The 17,604-nt window shown below is 36.9% G+C and overlaps 1 protein-coding gene across 1 annotated transcript in view; it reads left to right on the plus strand.

Moving 5' to 3' along the window:
* The first annotated feature begins 5,137 nt into the window (after positions 1 to 5,137).
* The window catches only part of pcdh11 (protocadherin 11), a 186,001-nt gene continuing 173,534 nt past the window's right edge, over positions 5,138 to 17,604 (plus strand). The window contains exon 1 of the mRNA XM_025911580.1: positions 5,138 to 5,223. The gene's annotated coding sequence lies outside the window, so the exon portion shown is untranslated. The remainder of the gene's footprint in view (positions 5,224 to 17,604) is intronic.

Raw genomic sequence — 17,604 nt, forward strand, 5'->3', positions numbered from 1 at the left:
GAGTGGAAAGGCGAGACTAGGAGAGCGGGCAGTGGGCTCTTTAACCAGATTGTTTAACACAATCCTGGAGAGTGAGCGGATACGTTAGAAAAGGGATATGAAGTATACTTGTACCATTTTTCAAGAACAAGGCTGATGTGCAGAGCTATAGCAACTACAGAGAGATAAAGTTGATGAGCCATGCCATATGGGAAATAGTTGTTGAAGTTAGATTAAGAAGAGAGGTAACAATCAGTGGGCAGCAGTATGGCTTCATGCCGAGAAAGAGCACTACAGATGTGATGTTTGCTCTGAGAGTGTTGATGGAGAAGTATAAAGCAGATCAGAAGGAGCTGAAGTAGATCTAGAAAGCTTATGTTAGGGTGTCAAGAGAAAAGCTGTGATACTGCATGAAGAAATCGGAGTTGGCGAAGAAGTACATAAGGGTGTTGCAGAACATGTATGCGGACAGCAAGCTGGTCGTAAGCTGCAGGAGCGACAGATGGGTTTGAGGTGGGGGTAGCATTACATCAGGGTTCAGCTCTGAGCTCCTTCTTGTTTGCAAGTTGTCACATGAGGTCAGACAAGAGCCTCTGTGGACTATGACAAAATTGTAATCTGCAGTGAGAGTAGGGAGGAAGTGGGAGAGACCCTGGAGAAGTGGAGATGTGCACTGGAGAAAAGAGGAATGAAAGTCACTAGAAGTAAAGAGAAAGTTAGATAGGCAAGCCTGAGATGGTTTGAACATGAAGAGGAGAGAAAGTGGGTATACTGGAAAAAGGATGTTGAATACGGAGCTGCCAGACAGGAGGAAATAAGCAAGACCACAGAGAAGATTTGTGGATGCAGTGAAGAAGGATATGTAGACAGCTAGTGCAACAGATATAATATATACTATATTATTATCTGTACTCATTGAGCACTGTAAATATTATACAACTAAAATTAGCAGCATTTATTTATTGTTTTTTGTGCTTTCATTCTTCACTGATTCATAACATGACTTTTATGTTTATGCATGTTTATGTCGTTCAACAATCACCACTCATAAAGTTGAATGTGGTGTTCTGTACTCTTTCAAAGTTTGCTTTCAGAGGTAGCAATGTGTTTTAGCAATTAGGAGCATATGTCTTCATTACTGACAATAATGCCAGTGCTAGCAAGCTAGAAACAGACATTTTATTATACTGTGGTATTGTTGTGTTGGGTCAATGTCAAAGTGTTTGACATTAAATATTCAGTGATAAACATAAAAAATGTTTATCACAAAGTGCAGCAGCTAGCACAATACTCACAGTCAAATGGTGCATTTTTCCAGAATGTTGATTTGACACAATAGCCTATTGGATTTTGTGCACTACACAAGTAACACTAATGCAGTAATATATACCAACCTTAAACGGCTATATACGCCTCCTTGGTTGATGACTATGTACCATTAGATTTTTACTTACATTTAAGTTAATGAGATGAGTTTTCTCAAATGCAGTTGGCAATCTTTATTGGCTATTCATCTGAAAGCAGACTATTTTTATGAATAAAAGCACTGAAAGAATCACTTTAGTCTATTCAGTTACTTTACCTCACATTTTAGGCTTCATGACAAACCAAGTTGAGATACATGTTTTATCCTTAATTCAAATGCATCTGAGTCATTTAGTGCATCACATTATATCTCACAAAGTTTATTGTAGCTGCGTGTTCACTCAGTTTTTCCTATTTGTATCTTTTCTTTGTATATTTAACTACAATCTCTCATGTTTAGATTATACAATAGTCCCACAGTACCTCGCCCCTGGCCTTCTTTCTCTATTCTTTTTCTTTCTATGTCTCTCTCTCCTTCTCTGTCTCTCATGTCAGTGTGTGAGCTGCAGGCTCACCTTCCTTGTGGGGATTGGCACGAGGCCTGTCCCCTCACCTGTTCCTGCTGAATCTCAGGCTGGCACATCTGTCTTGCATCAACTCATTACCTGAACATAAAAGGACTGGCTTTTCATCCACTGCCATTGCCAGATCAATACAGCGTTATAAGCGGTAACAAGTCTAGACTCAGTTATGTTTTCTAGTTTGACTATTCCTCAAGTATTTATCCATTTTCCCCTTGTCTGCACTGTCATTATCAGTGTACCAGCCTCCTTTCTGTAGGCCTCTGAATTAAACATCCCCTGTGGAAAATTCCTCTCTGGAAGGAAACCTGTGGTGGAGCTCACCTGCCTGCCTGCTCTGCTCAACACCTCTGCCACCTTGCACATTCTGGTGTTGTTAAAAAAATAACTCTGAAATGTGTTCTCTGTGTCTCTCTTTGGGTTCTCTAGTTTTAGAGGGCAATGCTGTTACCGTTCTGGTTTGGAGCACAATATTTGGTATGAATATATTCTGTCAACTGCATTCAATTTTGCATTTGTGGCACATTATTTGTCACTTTTTTCAGATGTAATGAAAAGAAAGTAAATGACTCTGTCACTTTACTTCTGTGGTACTCGGGATGCATTATTACATAATTATTAGTTATCAGTACAGGCCTTAAGTTACAGTCCCACACAGTGACATAAATCCCCATCCTAATGACGAGGCACACACAGTGGTTTTTGTTTTTCATGCTTAAGTAAGAACACAAATCCAACAAATGAAAGTTAAATCCAGTCCAAGAGAAATAGTGATCACTACTATGACTCTGCTGCAGAAATATGCACAGGTAAAAACGGAGGCCATAACTTGATTGCTCAGCCCTGCCTTTTTTACCTGTTGAAGATCACGCTCTGGCTGTTGCAGCGGGGTCAGCATATGTTCAGCTTTAACATCACTCCAGGTTCTTCTCTGGTATTGTGTTAGCGTGCTGTCTGTGCAGATGTTTGTAAAGAGCTGATGCTGTGTTAGCAGTTTCATGCAGGTTTTTTTGCTATCGTGCTCTTGTCCATTCATGCTGTAAAAATAAAAGTAATGACTGCATCTCCACTCCACAAAATTAGGAGACCTCTCCCCCAGTTTCCTTACCTCCTGCACACAAACTGAAATCAGCTGATTGCAGCACAAGTGGGGAGAGAAAACGACATGCTTGATGTTTTTTTTTTCTTTCTGCCCACTCTCTGTGCAAAGAACTGAAGAACCTTTGTAACACAAGGGATGACTTAATTGTAAGTGCAATGTGATTACTGAGTACATTCATGCATTACGTTACTGTGTTACTGAAAAATGTAATGTTATTATAGTAAGATATTACTTTGGAATGCATTTTCTCCATCACTCACCACAAGTCCCGTTCAAGATTGCAGTCAAATAGTTTTGTTTAGGAAGGTTCCTAACTGAGTGAAGTACTTCCAAGGCAGCCATAATAAGAGCTGTTCGAATTCTCTAAGAAAAGATGCTTCTGGGCTTCCTTTAATATTTCCTTTAGCATAAGTTACACTGAAGCATATTTTATGGAAATAAAATGGATAGTTTCGTCCCATAATAAGTGTCGTACCATCTGATTGTTCATGAAAAATAATCAACATAACTGACAAGTGGCACAGATCATGTCATTATTAATTATAGTAATGCAAATTTTCCATTTAATGCCATCAGCCTTGCTAATCTGTTTGAGAATTTTTAAGAATATTCGGATGAAACTAAAACTGATCAATGAAAATCATGTTACATTCTTTTAACTACGTAAACATTTGTTTACATTTTATTAAAGTGCACTATATTTCAGTTTGCTTTAAAAATATTTATTTTATATTGCCATCGTTTAGGATTGTCATTAATTAATTTTACTATAGAGGATCCAAGTACCAAGCTTTTCCTAAGTGCTCAGAAAATCCCCTTTAGACTTCTGCTTGACCTCATGACATCTGGAAAAGAAAAATTGATGTGGAAAAGAGTTACAAGGTAATAGGAAATAGAAAGATTTAACCAGTTTCACAATATGTTTTTCTGGTAGGAATTTATCTTGTAAGCTACAGAAAGACTATGAATAATCACAGAAGTCAGTGAAATATGGTTAGCTAGTCCTGCAGCTGCCTGAAAGTTTAGTTGCAAGAGTTGGTTCACAAATTAAAGAAGTAAAATCTTTTAAGTTAGGGAAGGCCATACCATTGTAACTGACTGTAAGAAATGTAGCCTTGGACAAATAGTCAGTTAAAAAGACTGAAATGCCTGTTTATATAAATATATACATTCAAGAACAAGTACAAGAAATATAAAAAAACAAAAACCATAAAGATCTTAGGCTTTTTTTATAGGTCTTTCTGTGTCTATTCCCTGAGGCTGGCTGCACAATTATCCCCTCTCAGACCACTTCTAAATGTCATTTTGGAAATTGGGACCAATAAGATTAGGTGTGTTTCAGTTGGGCTCCGTTAGTGTCAATTTGTTTCTTAAGAACCAACCAGTATGAAAATATATTTCAAAAAGTATTAGTATTTGTCAGGGACACTGTTGCCTGGGATACAACAGTAAACAGACAGAGAGAAGGAGATACAAACTACATGAAATAACTGAAAAGGAAGAAAAAATGAGTTTTTACAAGAGATGAATGGCTGCGTTACACAACATTGAAGAAAGGAAAAAAGGAGCCTGGCTACAGTTGCTGAAGCTTTGCATAAACTACATAAACAAATAATGATGCAAACAAAGGCACGGTTATTAGATACTATCATTCCTCTCCTCCGTTTTGCATATCAGACATGTTATATGATTTACATGTCACATGGGTGTAGCCACTGAAAAGTATGAAAAGGAACTTTTTGTTTTCACATCATAAAACTTTACAGCATTATGAGATCCATGGTTGAGTATGTATTTATGTATCAGTCAGTCACAGTATTAAACCAGTGACAAATAAATAACATCTGCCATGTCATCATCATCATCATCATCATGTAATGTTCTGCTGCAAAACCTTGGCTCCTAGAGCTCATTGTTACTGTGACATGCACTTCTGACAACTAAACATTGTTGAAGACCAAGCACAGAAATGACAGAGACCTCTGCCAGCAGAACAATGCTTGGCACACCACAAAAACTTATCAGAAACAGCATGATCAACACAACAAAGAGCTCTATGTGAGCTCTATGTTTTGAATAATCCTCCAAACATCCCAGGTCCTAATCTGATCAAACATCCGCACGCACCCTGCAAGTCCTACCCTGCAAGTCCCAGTAACCAAAAGAGCCACTGTCACTACTGCCAGAATATCAACAGACTTCCCATGTACTTGCCCCAACAGATAAGAGATGCAGGAGGGGACCTGGCACAATAAGGTACGCACTTTTAATGTTCTTACGAGCTGGTGTATGCAGTGTTTGCAGATGAAGGTGATGACCTAAAACAAATGTACCCAACTCTGTTGGATAAAACAACATTTAGCTTGCTTGGTGTATTTTCTGAGTAGTGAACCTATTTGAGAATAAATACATTTAAAAAACAGAGGTGTTGCCACTGTGTGGTTGGAGTAACAGCTCAGTAACCAGGTTAAAACTCCAGTGAGAAATATGTGCTTTTGATTATGAATAGAGGCTATATAAATATTGTGTAGGATGTAAGAAAACCTTAAACGTGGCAGGCTCAAAGATAGAGACTTGATAGTGAAGGAAGGCAGGTGAAAAGATGCGTAACACTGTGAAAGAGACCGGAGAGGCATTGATTTTTACAGTATGTGGTGTATCATGCAATAAACCAGTGCAAAGTTACTAAGCCTGTCACATTTCATTTGCAATAGAAGTGTGCTTAAAGGAATCTGTAAGACAAACACGATAGTACTTCAAGAATTGCTGCAGTTGTCCTTAAATAACATTTTAAACTCAGGTTTTTAGTTGATGGGGTGAAATTAAGGCTAGCTCCTTTAGGAACTAAGGAGAAATATAGCAGGCTGCAAAATCCAAGACCGAGTTGATTGAGCAGCCAAGTATCTTGTATTCTTTGGATTTTCCCAAAATCCACGCATTTCCATGCACACCTACAAGGTATTAATGTTAAAAATATTATTTGATTACTTTACCACAAATGACAAAACAGAAATAGAAACTTAATTTTTTTTTATCATTCTTTTTTTGAGACATTTAAGAGGGAGCATTTACCTTAGTGGGAAAATCAGTCACCACCTACACCTTTGCCTGTTCTGCTCTAAGGCTGCTTTAACTCTAATTTATGTCTTCATATGGTCTATATAGCTTTTTGAATTCATAGTAGTATTCTGAACTTTTCTTTGTAGCATAATCCATCAATTAAAAATTCTTTGAGAACGAGGAGCCAGATGACAACCCTCTTGATCGAGATAAGAGGAAAGAAAAGGACTTTTTTCACTCATTCTGAATATGAAAGGCTTGTTCATCCTCCTATTTAAGAGGATATTCAAATATGCTTAAAAAAGAAACAAAAAGACAAAGGCACCTATGACCACAGATTTTTTATTTTATGAGTTTTTTTGCAGTGCTATGAAAAACAAAGCAAACCCCATTATTCAATAATTTCTAGAAACATCTGTAGCAGCAATAACTTTAATGTTTTCTGTATGACTGTATCAGACTCTCATGTCATTGTCATTGAAACATTGTTTCAGTTCATTTAGATCCTGCCACAGCATTTCAGTCAAGCTGGGGTCTGGACTTTGACTGAGCCACTGCAACAACTTAATTCCTTTCTTTTTTGTGTGTGGAATCACTGCTGTGTTTTTTGACCAACTTTTGGGCAATTATTGCTGTACAGATGTCCTTATATTTGCCACTAAAAAGCTTCGGTATTAAGAAGAGCTCATGGTTAACTCAAAGACTGCAAGGTGCCCAGGTTCTGTGGCTGCAAAACAAGCCTAAATCATTACCCCTCCACCAGTGTACTTGACACGGTAGTTGAATTACTGGTGTCAGTTTTTGCTAACTTTGCCAAATGATACCATGCAAAAAGGCCAAACATATCCACTTCAGTCAGGTCTGTCCTAAAGATAATGCTCCAGATTTTTATTTTTTTTTTTCAGATTTAACTTTTTGTAGCCTGTAAAATCTGCAGAATATATATGAGCATTGCATTGCACAGTCTGAACTAGGGATGAATTTGCTAGGATGTCCACTCCTGGACCACTGACACTGATAATCACTTAATCAAGTGCATTTGATTCAAAGCAGTTAGCTGAAAGAGGGAAAAGAATATGAATAAAAGCAGGTTTTGTTTTTTTGTTTTTTTACCAGTAGTAACACTGAACCTAAAACCAGTGAAAAAACTGTCAGGACAGAGAAGGGAAAGATGCCAGTGGTCTGCACCTGTAATAGCATTCCTGTTTTGTGAGTTATCTCATTATTACCCCTCTTGTACATTTCATTATTTCATAATTATTAAGAGTTATTTCTGTGTAAGGTATATTTTAATACAATAAACCATTCATATTTTTATACTCTGATTTAAAGCTGTAAGGCATCTGGTCAGGATAGCTCTTCCTGTGCTACACCTATGTGGTGCAAACTCAATTAAAAAGTTTGCATACTACCTCTTCATCTGACTTAGATATTATTGTAATATTGTGGAAGTGCTAAAATAATTATGTAGACCACCCACGTTTGATCCTGAAGCTTTTTTTTATATTTCACTCTAAACTGCATGACATTTCCCATTTTTATGCAATTGACCTTTTCAATACAATGTCATTGATTGTTGCTGAATGATACACTAATTCTTTCTCAGTTTCCATTCTTCAAAAAGTTCCACTTTGCCATTACTTTGGCTTCCTAACTGGTAACCTTAACTTAATCAGCCATCTCAGCAGGCACTTCACTGTGGTTGAAATTATGCTTTCATAACGTTACTTCTTACACACTTTCTAAAACATTTGAACAACATTGTAATGAAGTGACTTCAACATAATCAGGGTATCTTTCAATTAAATGAATTTATTGAATGGAGATATGTAATTGGCATCTCTGACTTCATTAGAAATGGCAATTTGGAGTTAGTCGAACAAAAACTTGAAAACTTGAAAAGTTAAAGAAAAACAAAAAAGTGCACAGCCTAGCAAACAGAAATCTTGATGACATTCCTGTAAGTTTTATCACAAGTGTTCACAAATAATTGTAGGTAGGCATCAAATGTAGAAGATAAAAATGGTTTTCCCTCGCATATTTGTGCAAGTATGGCATAACTAAAAGATGCACTAGCTTCATCAAGGCCACAGTTAACTAAAGAATACATCAAAAGGCCAGTGTTAGTTCTTATTGCACTGCTGTACAGGGTCTGCCATTATATGTAACTGTGCTGTCTGAGAATACCGAGTTTTCTTCAGCTTTCAACTGGCGCAGTCTCTCACGATGATCAATGTGAATTCACAAGTCAAAAACACAACAGATGAAAACATGAAAGGGCAAAAATTGTTTATATTTAATTTAACTTTTAACTCTTTTTTTTTTTTTTTTACTGAACAGAGCACTGAGTTTGTTTGCTGGTGAGCATTAAGCCCAGTAAATATCTACATTTCTATTACTACCAAGTGATTATTTTTCTAATAAGCATGTCACATCAACAGTTTGTTGTTAGCAGGGCAGCAAATTGATTTTAATTAGTACAGTCATTTTACAGGTACTGCAACTGCTGACTTTTAAAGAAGCTCTTTTGTTTGTAACAGCAAAATTAATGTGGACATGATGTAGTACACAAACAACTGTATATGTGTCTTGCAGTTCTGATTTTGTGTAAATACTCTGCGTAGATATTGTGCAAAAGTAGCCTGAGTGGAGATGAATAGACACATTAGTGCTGGGACTCTTTAACGATTTGTCAAAGGAAATTAGAGCGACTGCTCTTTATGATGGTGCTGCATAGGAAAGTAACTGGGGGAGAATAATTCAGTCTCAATTCATTTTATGCTGAAGGCAGGTCAGGGTTGAATTGCACCATTTGGCTTTCAAAACTAATGTCCATGCATATCTTGATTGCCTGTGCAAAAGCTCAGGGTGGCCTTTATGGATCCTGGACGACGGGTGTGGGGAGGGCTCAGCCTGTAATGCTCATTGCTGGAGATGATCACTGACAGCTATAACCTTAAGGCACTATTACCACCAGCAGCAACCATCATTTGGTTATTACATTCAACAATCTAGTTTAATGGGTTTGCCATCATAGCTGTGCTACAGTATGCTTCCTCACCAGGGTTGGCAATTGCTGACAATTAACAGTTTGGTAGTCTTTTATATTTCTGTGGCAGAGGAAGCGGTTGTTCTTCCTCTGTTTTTCAGACACAAAAATAAGATGTAAAAAAAAAAAAACAGCTTATTTAAAATAAAACATTTAAAAAATACAGTATCACTTACAAAGTCCAATTTCTCAGTTTTTCTGTAAAAAATCAATTTCTGAAATTCTGGCTAAAATTCCTCAACGGTAATGCCTCTAGGATCAGATGCAACATAGGACAGTGTCTGTTAAAGTGGGTGTGGGTGGCAGATAAAGATGCGCTAAGGCGGGACTGTTTTTACTAATTTATTGGGCTTTATTTTTATTCCATGTTGGTCTGTTTTTGGCCAAAACATTTAAAACAAAGACTTCCTTAAAGTGATCATGATGCAACAGATACAAAAGATAATACCGACATTCTGTTGGTTCACTGAGTTCTACATTTTGTCTTTAATTATCAGCCACTTGATGAATTTGCAGTATAGCGACTGCAGCATACAGTTGGACATTTTCTATTATACTGATTACTCTAAGTGCTTTCAGGTCTTTTAGTGTTGCTAAGTTGGCTAGTGCATTTCTTCTTTTTAAAAATGTAGCAGATTGTTGATTTGACCACTCTTAACATTTTTGCAAGTGCTCCAATCGGGGCAATTTGGTTTTTCAGCAGAATGATGGAGTCCTTCATTTGTGTTGACATCTCTATTCAACTTCATATTAAGAATTCCAGTGAAAAGATGCCAAATGCAAATTCAAAGCCAGATCTTTGACCTGCTTAGTTTCACCTGGCCATTAAACTGCTTGTCAGTCAATTGTTGAATTATTTTTGTATAAAAATCTCTCACAGTTAATACAACACTGTTGTTTGCCCCCTTGAATCAAAGATTAAAGTCTACACTTTAGTGTCATCTTGACTTATTTGACTTATTTAAATTCCAAAAATGTCCAAAATGGACCTAACTGTATCACTGAAGAAAAAGATTTTATTAATGTCTTTTCAAAAGAGTCCAAAATTCCCTTTTTACTAATTCCCTTAAGTATAAGCTGCAGTAGAGGCCCAGCAGAGCCTCTCAGGGGAGGAAATAGCATTTGGTAGTCCTTGGATTCTACACTTCAGGGAGTCTTTGACGGCAAAGAATTTGATCCAAATATTAAAAACTATGCCAGATGTGCAAGTTTCTCCAATTAATTTTGAGCCTCTGAAAATGGGGCACATTGTATAAAAATGGCTTTAATTCCTGGAGATTTAGTGCCACCCCTTAAATTAAAGCTGAAACCCTGCTCTTTGAATAACATCTCAGTTTTTTGACTTAAAATGACCAAAAGAAAATTTGTAACTGTCCAAAGATTACAGGCTTAACTGTATATCTATAGTGTACATTATGATTTCACACCTAACCTGTTTGGTTGGGTTCATTTAGGCTGGTGTGAAAGCTGTTAATCAAACTATAGTGCAGACCTAACAAGTGAGACAGCTTGAAAAGGTGGGTGGTTTGTTTGTGGTGTGAAAGCAAGCTAGGATTTTCTGCAGATATGTGATTTCAAAAGCTAAGCTACTAATAAGTCCATCTGCTGATTGTGAAATCTGTTTAGGAAGCAATCTCATACATGATCTAATGCAACACATAAACACATAATTTTAGGATCCATTTTTTCAGGCTGCAGTTGTCTTTGAGAGGCTGAAATATTCTTACGGCTGGTTCTACAACTTCAGCAACATTTGACACCTGATTGAATTTTGGTCCCTTAATATAAATTTGATTATTTGTTATTTGACACTTTTCTTATTGTTGTAAGCAATTTCTACTTGTTGGCATAATTTCCTTTTACAGTAAACTATTCATATTACAAATGCCGCTGAGAGATTAAACATTGCCCCATGCTTTAGAATCCAAACATTCTGTATTAGTTCAGTGGATACTCTAAAGCATTTTAAAAGCAATCAGCATTCTCGTTCTTTCTGCTTCAACACTTTTTATCTGGAAAATGAGCCATCCCTTAGAGGACCAGTGCACCCAATGCAGCCTCCGATTAGAGTTCACTCTTCACATGATACAGAACAGGGTGATATTGACTGCTTCCACTTCACTGGAGTTATCTGAGATTGACACATAATGAAAGCACAGCAGGGAAGAGAAAACAAGGAGAAAAGTATATATGCTTCCAAACAGTCTTTCTTTACTATTAGCTGCAAATTAAAAAAAAAAAAAAAGAGCATGTGATTGTATTTTCAGAAGTAGACATTTCTCTCATTCTCAGCTGCTGAACAGCACATTAATATTTCTGCTTTCTGATTATTGATGAATAATAGGTTATCTTGTACCCGAAGAAACACCCACAAAGACTCATAAGATCATAAACAGGCTTTTAACTGACTTGGAAAAAATGGGTCTTTAGCATCCACTCACTTTAAAGCAGGTGTGAGACAACAGTGTTACACTAAAAAGGGCCACCACTATCACTCCTATCAAAATGGGACACGATACAGTTGGCACTACAGCTCTTGGATGGCTTGTATACATGAGGCAGGTGTAACCAAGTTATTGCAATGACACAGCACCCAAGAGAGCTTGTATGCACATTACTACAATCATAAAAAAAGTTAGCATATTCTTGATGAATATAAACAAGAAGAGTACAAAGACAGGTACAATTAAGCAAGAAAAAGTGACTAAGCACAGTTCATCCCATTATACAAAGCTCATATCAGCACATCAAAGCCTACATAACAGTAAAGAGCATAAGATTATTCAGATATTTCTTATTGTCTTTATCACACTACTCTGAGACAGAAACCTGTGGAAAAATAGTACATTTGTCATACTTACCTTACAATGTCTAAGTCACAAATCTTTCTTCTAAACTCTGTCCAAAGTCAAATACACACAGATGTAAAGGGTGAAGTTAAGCCAAATAAGGAAGTTCTTACATTTTCAATGGGTGGAGGAGAGTCAAATTGCCTGAAACCCACTTCAAGGTCATCATCTTCTAAAGAAACTAGAGAGACAGCTGGATGTTGCCAACAAGCACAGTTTGCAAAGATCCAGGGAGCTTTACATCATTATTATGCCTTATTAAAAAAGTATCTTTCTACTGCTGCAGTGGTTGAATTTACAGAAAGACCCTGCATTCAAGAGAGGAATGCTGTACAGACAAACCTATGCAGACTGCAGGATAAAACCTTCAATATAGTTTATGTAACAGCCTTCTATAGAATATGTGAGGTGTATCAACTTTAAGGCTGATATTTTGGACTGCAATCCATTAACTTATTGTACACTATTAAAAGAAGAATTTCAGCTATAGGTTATATTTATATCTGTAACAAAGAATAATCAGACTAATGCGACAAAATAATTATTCCCTTAATTTAAACAACTTATAATTAATGGGACTGGAAGTCTTAAAAGAGCTAATATTTCATTAATGTGTTATTACTCTATCAGGCAACTGACCTGCTGTCTCAAATTACTGCAGATGACACAGTCTGAGGTGTAATTAAAAAACAATTAGGAAAATATTGCAGGCTAAGAGCACCTTCACCTCCCCTCAGCTAAACGAGGGCAGTAAGCATGTTGGATATGACTTTTACAGATTATACAGGTGTGTGTAGGCACTATTTGCAACAGCTCAACAAGGAGTGTCTTAACTTTAAGATGCCAAACTGTAAAATCATATTACATGGATTCTGTTTTAATAAAGATACAGTAAGTATATTTGGCTTTAAGGTATCTAAATTCTTTATTTTATATAGTATCAAAGTGAAAAGTTCAACTTTATGAACTAAGACATTTTAAGTTGTGTAGAAAATTAATTATAATCATAATCCTTACAGATTTTCACTGTAAGCCTCTAACAATGTAAGGCATGCTTCTTCCACATATTACTGTCATTGTTCATTTATACAATAAGTTTTCTTTTCTTTTTAAAACTGAACTCATGTTATGTTCACATTTTTATTGAAAATTCATGTCCATCCACTTATACAATACATTTTCATCACAGGGCTGGAGCCTATTCCAGCTGATATCTGGGGAGAAGCAGGGTACTCCCAAGGCGCAACCACTGGAGTGGAAAAGTGAAGGCAACGCAAAAGTGCCAAAAAAAACCTGTAGTTTCTCTACATCCCACTTGAAGCCGACTCCAAAAGGGAGTAAAGACCCATAAAGTCTAAAATTATAATGCTCAACTTTACCTTTAGCCTGGCAAAAACTTTTTGGTCGCTATGGTTGGTTTTCTTCTTCATAGCAAGTCTGAGTGGGGTGATTTTTTTTTTACAACCTATTGATTGAATGGTGTCTCTATACATACAGTTGTAGCCAATCAGCTCTGGCTGGCCTTGTAAATTTTTTCAAGTCATTAAACTGAACCTATTTACTGTGTGTATGCTGTTGGAGGCTTTTGGAACATCCTTTGGTTTTGGAGAGTGATGGGTTTGGTTTGGTTTTTGGTTTTTTAGTCAATTTCTTAGTACTGATATGTGTGTCTCAGCATTGTAAACATACTGAGACATATATATCTCAGCATGGGTTGCTAACCAAGCTTGTCAGCTTTAGCTCCTAACTTAGTACACCACCCTTTTATCCATACTTCAGGCTTAAAACAACAATGAAAACATCATGGTGGCAGCCAAAAAAACTGATGCTGAAGCTTTAAACGTGGAGTCCAGACACAATGGCTGATGTCACAGTGGCTACATCCATCTTTTATATGTTCTATGGGTATTCCCAGGATAGGTCAGCAGTCTATTGCATTTGTAATACAGAGAGACAGATAACCAATCATATTCAGTCACCCAGGGAGAACTCTCAAATTCCACTAGAAATCCAGCCAGCTGGCAGGTTTGAACCCAGAACCTTATTGTTGTAACTGTGCTAACCACTGAAGTGCTCAAAAGGCTCTAGTACCCTCAAAGTCATGATTGGCAGGTTTTCTTTCATTGCTTGTTAACTCTTATTTGATTTTGGGTCAGGTCATGATGAATTTCACTCAGTCACTATGATTTAATAATGTTAGTTTGACTTTTGGCTGACATTAATCAATTTTCAAGGCTTTTACTTTTTGACTTTGATCTTTGTTAATCACATTTTCTAACAAATAATTCACAAAAGTTACAAAATCTGAGGAGATGTTAAAGTGATTTGAAGGTACAATTCATCTAAAAGTTTACCACCGTTACCTGCTGGTATTTCAATATAATATGCTTCTTTTTATAACTTTAGACAATAAAAAGCAGCTAAAAATATAAAAGAACATTTATATTACTAGTCATATTCATTCATTGCTCAGAGGCATTTTAAGAAATCTTTAGAGACTTTCTGGTGAAACCAGCTTCCTTATTGCCCTCCTTGTTTAATTTTTCAACCCAAGGAAATGAAGAGGAAGGGTTTTTTTTTTTCATGTCTGCTCTTTTTGTTGCTGTCTTCATACCCTCCAGCATCGGTAAAGTCCATGATTTCAGTGGCGTATCACAGAGACTTCTCAGTTTACTGGCAGTTCTTTTAAATTAAAAGTCACAATCTGACTGTCAAGCAATTGTTTGTGCCTGGTAGCAATGAAGTCATCAGCTATTTAAGTGAAGATGCACGCTGTTGGTTCTCTACATGAATAACTGTCAATTGTAAGCTCATATCCTTTTGCATTAATAAGACTGGAGCACAAATTGGCTTTAAATCGGTGCTCAATTCCTTCCTGTACTTTCCAGTCTATTTTTCTTTCATTTTTTTGTTATGTAGTATACCACTGTCAAACACAAGCTTGTCTGGCTTCAGGTTGGGTCACAGTTTACAAGTTTTGACAGTGATCTGTGCATGCCCTTTAAGCCAATGTCCATCTTCACATATGACCTACAGTACACTGACATTGCTGGTGTTTCACAGCAGGACAAGTCATATCATCACTCTTTTTTCTGTGAAACTTATCCTGTAATAGTGCATGACTTCATTTAGTTTCAGGGTTTTTGTTTTGTTTTGTTTTTGCAAAATCTGTGAAAATGAAAATAAAAATCACGTGCCTCCTTAAAATAGCATTGCAGCACAGCTAAGAGAGTACTTGGACAGATTTACATTACAGTAAAATTTAAACATATCTAGGTACTGTGTGGCTAACCAGAATGACCGCTACTGTCAGCATGTACTTCACAGCTGCTGGAAACATGTGGAGTCACATGACCTGCACTCACTGCCCATTTTTAAATTTCTCATTAACAGATTATATTTATACAGCCAATCACATGACAGCAACTTAGTGAATTTAAGCACGTAGTCATAAGAATAACTGCTTAAGTTCATACCAAGCATTAGAGGAATATGGCTCGACTGCTTCAGGCTGGTAGAAAAGAACTTCAAACCTTGAAGCAGATGGGTTACAACAAGAGAAGTCCATTACCGGATGCAGTGCTTGTCAATTAAGAACAGGAAACTGAGGCCACAGTTCATGCCAGCCCACCAAAACTGGACAGCAGAAGACTGTCAAAACATTGTCCGGTCTGATGAGTCTTGATTTTTGCCGCAACATTTCGAGAACAGTGTCCGAATTTGGCATAAACAAGATAAAGGCATGAATACATGTTGCCTTGTGTCAGCAGTTCAGGCTGCTGGTTGTAGTGTAATGGTGTGGGAGATATTGTTTTGGCATTACATTACAGGATACAAGTCATATCCATACAAATCCACATTATCTCACCATAATTGCACCATATTTGGATCATTTCCATTCCAACTTGTCTTTGAAGATACAGACAATCTTTTTTTAGTTTATTTATCAGGGGGAAAAAAGCTTTAGTGTACTAATAAATATACATTAGTGTGTAACTACATCTTTCAACAAATTGCTATATAGCCCTGACATCTTGAATACAGTGACTGAGACAAACATCTTTGATCCACCTAACTGTATTTATCTGTGTAGCTGGAGACTGGCCACATATGTAGTATGCCAAAGGTGGAGGACAAGTAAGTTCTGTACTTCTTTTGAGAAAAGTATGTACAGTACTGTACTCAGACTCAAGATATGAAATATTATACATATGTCTTATTATATAAGAAGCAATCCCCCTCCTCCCCAAAGAAGCAAAAATGCAAATAAAAGACACCAGGATCTAGATAAAATGTTATCCTCTTCATCTGCACCTAATTATATTAGAATCCTAAAATGAAGACAGGGACCTGGCACATGAAAACATGCATCAACATGCTCATTTATTCCTGATTCCTTACATTGCCATAATTACTTTTTGTCAGCATACTGGGCATGGGACACTTCCATCTCTGGACAGCTGACACGGAGCTTACTAAACAAACCGCTGGGTATATGCTAACGTTACGCAAGCTAATGTTAGTTTCAATCCTTCTAAAAAAAAAAAACCTTTCCACAGTTTGATTACATTCTCACGTCTAGTGAGAGTCCAATGTTAGATGCACTTCAAACAATGTTTCACTAACACCAGCTAACAGAGTCTACCAGTGGCAAATAAAGCTGCACTTACAAATAGAAAAGTTCAGGATATCTTCAACAACTCACCTCAGTCTCTTCCAGAGTAAACAAATGTGGACACACTGGCAGCTGAGGTAAAAAAACAGCAACAAAAGACTGACACCCTACAGTCACGATAGCTGAACAGCAGCAAGGGTTGTTTATTCTACAGTGGTCACCATAGCCAGGATTATAGACTTAAATTGGGAGGGGTAATAAAACAAAATTTAGTTGACCAGAATCTACTGACTTCTAGCAGTGAGATTTTCATATTGTTACTTCAAGCCACTAAGCATTCCTGTTTCAGAGTAAAAATTACAAATAATTCAATAAAATACATCAACCAGATTTGGACCGTCAGGAGACTCACAAAATAAATAAATAAAAAATCCTAGAATTACCTGATCCTTCACATCATAATTCTCTAAAACTGAACTCTTTCAGTTTCTTCTTTCAACATATGGGATTGCACAGCATTCAGGTCTGCCATCTATGACATCCTACAGTTATGAAGGGCGTCTGTGAAGAAATTACATGCATGGTTTGTTGGCTTTGCGAGTAATGGTGCAGCTGCCATGAAAGGCTGACAGTGGGAAGCAGCACTACTCCTGAGTGAAAAGATCAACTCCAAACTGAGTATCATTCCCTGCATCATTCACAGGTTAGAACATACAATTCCTGATGCTGCAGAGCACATTACAGACCAGAGGTATTTTCACATATTTATTACATTAACCCTTAAACTCAGAATGTCTGGTGTAAATGTAACAGAGCTTCTTGCTTCTCTATATTGACACTTACTAATGTTGGTAAAGGAGGGTGGCAGACTTCACAGTAAAGCAGAAATATCAAATTAAAAGTAGACTGTTTTCTTAGAAATCTAGCATAGAGGAATATTCATATATATTACTATTCATTGTCTTTACTCAGCACATGGATAAGATGTTTGTTCTGAATGTTTTGTAAGTTACTGTCATAAATGTCAATGGGGTTTATAGGTAGAAGGGCTTTCTTAGTCACCC

This window comes from Oreochromis niloticus, linkage group LG2 (assembly GCF_001858045.2).
Source record: "Oreochromis niloticus isolate F11D_XX linkage group LG2, O_niloticus_UMD_NMBU, whole genome shotgun sequence".
Taxonomy (NCBI): domain Eukaryota; kingdom Metazoa; phylum Chordata; class Actinopteri; order Cichliformes; family Cichlidae; genus Oreochromis; species Oreochromis niloticus.